Raw genomic sequence first — 4,329 nt, forward strand, 5'->3', positions numbered from 1 at the left:
TGTAAGTGACTCTCTTTTTTTCTTGCTTGTATGTATTGTATTTTTTTATTTTTTATTTTTATTTCACTTTTCTTTCAACTGGTTCTTGAGTCACTTTACTTTTGTTCTTTCTCTTTCTTTATACTTTCAACCCCACTTTCCAGAGCATTCCTCATAAGACCCACCCTCAGCTTATGGCTTTGCCATGAGTCAAAGTGCACGATACTTAAAGTTGGGTCAGGGCCACAAAAAGGTTGTTTACTGCATTAACCACCCTGGCTTTTGGCATAAGCTGAGGTGCACATGTCCAAGTAGGGACCAGGGCCAAAACATTATTCCCACAAAAGATCAGTTGGGGTGAAAAAGAAAGGTCTAGTTTAAGCTCAAATCATTTGGATTAAAGAGGGATTAATTCGTTAGTTTTTTTTAAATAGTCTAAAAATTGGCTATATTGAACAAGGGCCTATGATTCTTTCCTAATTGTTTAATATAACTCACTTTTAACAGGACTAACCTGGAAAGTTCTAGGTCACTACAAATAGTGGACTATTCAGATCTTCCTCACACTCACTTAACATCTCATTACTCTACCAGATTATGAGAAACCTAGTTCGAATTTTAGACTTAGGGTCATGTAGTGGTGTATCTCTATGTCATGCTCAGAGCTACAGATTTATCAATTACGATGCCTAGTCATGCATCATTTTCATTACATCAGGATATGATTTTAGCCATCATACTTCAGAGTTAAACTATGTACACAAGATATAGACATGTCGGTTCAACAATAAAAATAGTCTCTTGGGGAAAAAGAACACAGGCAAGAAAACCGCAAAAGAGGATCGTGAATTGCACTACTCAGACTTCATCCTACCACTCACTTTTCATTTACCCCACCCCAACAAAAAGATATTCTATTGTCCCCAATGCATAAAAAAATTTAAGTACGAGAGTGGTAGGTGAAGCAAACCTTGGGTGAAAAGCGCCGACGATCAGCAAGTTGGTGGGTCCGGATCCCCGGAACCCACTACCTCTATAGTCTGGACACCCTCAGTAGTATCCTCATAAGCAATCGCACTATCAGTAGTTCCTCCCGCTATCGCCACATCTCTTGAGCTAGAATCCCCAACAGCTAACTCTACAGCCCTGATCCGACGTCCGTCCTCATCAGCAAGCCAGGCTCTCCTCGCAGCCTCTATCTCATGAGCGCTCGTTCTTCCATGCTCTAGCCTCATCCTCCTCTCGACATTTAGGCCTCTTGGCATGCTCTCGAGGGGGAGGTGATAGAATCTCAGAAGTGGCGAATAAGGTGGCCATCATTGTGCCCTCAGCATGCTCTGCAGAAGGGGCCTTACACTCAGGCACCCTAGCCTCTAGGATCATATCAATGTCCGCTCACAGACGCTCGACCGCAGCCTGAAGGGTCGACACGTCCACCTGAGGGGCTGGCCGAGCTATCACCCGCAACTCAAAAGCGTCCAAGCGCTGATGATGAACCTCAGCGATCTTTCGCTCTGTGTGCTGGACAATTTTATGCTCCAAGCGCTCCTCTGCCTCAGCTATAGACCTCTGCATCCAAGGCTGGATGTGATGCAGGAGTGTAGACATCTGTGCCTCTAGTTTCTGGACCCTATCAAGGGGGAACAGAGTGGGGAAATGGGATGAGCAAGACGAGCTAGGGGCAGTGCTACTACCCGGGATATACTCGACCAGGGTAGTGTCAGTGGTTTCGGAAGCAGACTAAAGAGCCGTCTGAGCATGTGCTACTGTATCAGCTAAATTTTCACAAAGTGGAGGCAACTCTGGATGGGGCCCTCTGCGTGGAGCCAACTTATTTGCCTCATCCCTGATGAGGCCGATATCAACAGTGCCCAGCGGAGTCTTTAACTGATCCATGTGCCAGATGGGCACACCTGCAGTCCTACATAATGAAAATATCATGCACGGAAACGGGTAAGTAGTTGTGACCTTGAAAGCCTTCTCATGAATGACTACCTATAGAACCCAAGCGAAGTCCACCTCAAACCCGTCTATCATCGCCGCCATCAGAACTGCGCGATCCCATGTGACTATTTTATCAACAGCCGTGGGGGAAGGCAGTGGCGGACAATCACCAATAAGGACTTAGCCGTGAAGGTCAAGTTATCATTCTTGATGGCTCCCTTCGGCTCCGTCACCAGTCGGAACCCTCTCCTTCAATAAAAAAGTGCAGGTCCATCGACCTCTTAGTGGTCTCTCTCAGCGATGGCTCACACATGAATTGGCCATCTTTTACAATTTTCCACCAGTAGTCAAACCCGGCGGTGAGAGGGGTCCTGTTGGCATCAACATCCTCGCCTTATAGATACTGGCGGATGGCAGGTACGGAGATGTCAACCTGTATGCCGCGTACTCAAACATGCTCAAGTGGGGCCTGTTTGGCGGGGTCAGCCCATCTATCTATTTGTGATCGGAGAGTAGCCACCTAAGAGGCGTAGAACTCTTGGACCAACTTCTCAGTGTAATGGACCAAAGAACGAGATGTCTACACAAGTCGGTGCTTGGTGAAGAGATTGTTGATCTTTGGCATGGTGGGGAGACTTCCCGTAAGGATACGCCTCTCTAGTGTAAGGGTCCGTGTCATGACGCCTTTATCTTTTGGAAACATGGCATCGGAATACACTTGATATTGCCCGTCGACAAACCACCGGTTGGGCTGGTCGGCAACCGGGGTAAGAGCACCAGTCGGTGATCCTGGAGTTGAATCAGGACTGTCAGCCTCATCAGACGAGGCAGACTCTGCAGATGTGGCGGGTGTAGGGACTTCTACGGACCCGGAGGCTTCCTCCAACCATGAAACTTCTAAGGTACCAGACGCTCCTTCTTCATGTGTAACTGACCCAGAAGGTGTGCTGGTCAGTGTGCGCTCCTCATCAGACTTGGAGGCAGTGACTACACCGGACGCCACCTTTTTGGGCGTAGCTCTAGTTTTACATGCATCTTTTAATGGAGTGGCAGTGCCTGGGGGAACGTACTCGGTATCATGTTCATCATCAGAACCTATAACTAGTCGGGCAGACGGGGCGATAGACTTTGAACGCCCACGTGCGTAAACTCAATCTTGTTCTGGTGCCATTAGAAATAATATCTGCAACGAATCAATATTAGTACTAGAAGGAGCAAACAAGACAAGAAAAAAACGACACAAAATAAATATAAGAGCAAAGCTGTAAAGACTTCTCTATAGTAACAGTAAAACACGATGGACCAAATGACGGCTCGTCGTGAGTACGACGGACCGTCATGGGGTCTGTCATGTCTTACTTAAATTATGTTTATGTGGAGACTCGTGAAGGAAAATCTCTGACAGTTATGACGGCTAAGCATGACGAATCGTCATGATAATGACGGTCCATCATCAATGTCTGTCGTGGGGTACTTAGAAAAAGGTATGGAGAACCTTAGGAGAGGGGTCTCTGACCGTCACGATGGTTGTGCAGGATAAACCATCGAGGGTATGACGGTCCTCCGTAGATGTCCATCAGAGGACACTTAGAAAAAGTGGGAGACCCTTAGGACAAGGGTCTTTGACAACCATGACGGTTGTGTAGGACGGACCATCGAGGGTATGACGGTCCGTCGTAGATGTCCGTCAGAGGACACTTAGAAAAAGTGGGAGACCCTTACGACAAGGGTCTCTGACAACCATGACGGTTGTGCAGAACGAACCGTCGTGGCAACGACGGTCCGTCGTAGATGTCCGTTAGAGGTCACTTAGAAAAAGTATGGAGACCCTCAGGAGATGGGTCTGTGACCGTCATGACGGTTGTGCAGGACGGACCGTCAAGGGTATGAGGGTCCGTCTTAGATGTCCGTCGGAGGACACTTAGAAAAAGTATGGAGACCATTAGGAGATGGGTCTTTGACCGTCATGACGGTTGTGCAGGACGGACTGTCGAGGATATGATGGGCCGTCTTAGATGTCCGTCAGAGGACACTTAGAAAATGTAGGAGACCCTTAGAAAAAGGGTCTCTGACAATCGGAACAGTTGTGCAGGACGTACCGTCGTGGGAACGACGGTCCGTCGCATGTATCCGTTGGTGGACACTTAGAGAAAACGAACAGTGGGGTGTTAGAACAAACCCTATGAGGGTCCGTCGTGGGTACGACGGTCCGTCATCGGGGTCTCGTTCTGTCATTCAGTGACAGAACTGGGGATGCCACAATCATCCCATATGACTCAAATGGAATTCGTAGTGTTAACCTTGATGTTTCTAACCCAAATACATAGCAAACTAGCAATGCTAAGGCGTATATTTCTAGATTTTTATTAATGCAATTTGAGGAGAACCTAGGTCAGACAAAATTGG

This window comes from Solanum pennellii, chromosome 5, assembly GCF_001406875.1.
Source record: "Solanum pennellii chromosome 5, SPENNV200".
Lineage (NCBI taxonomy): Eukaryota > Viridiplantae > Streptophyta > Magnoliopsida > Solanales > Solanaceae > Solanum > Solanum pennellii.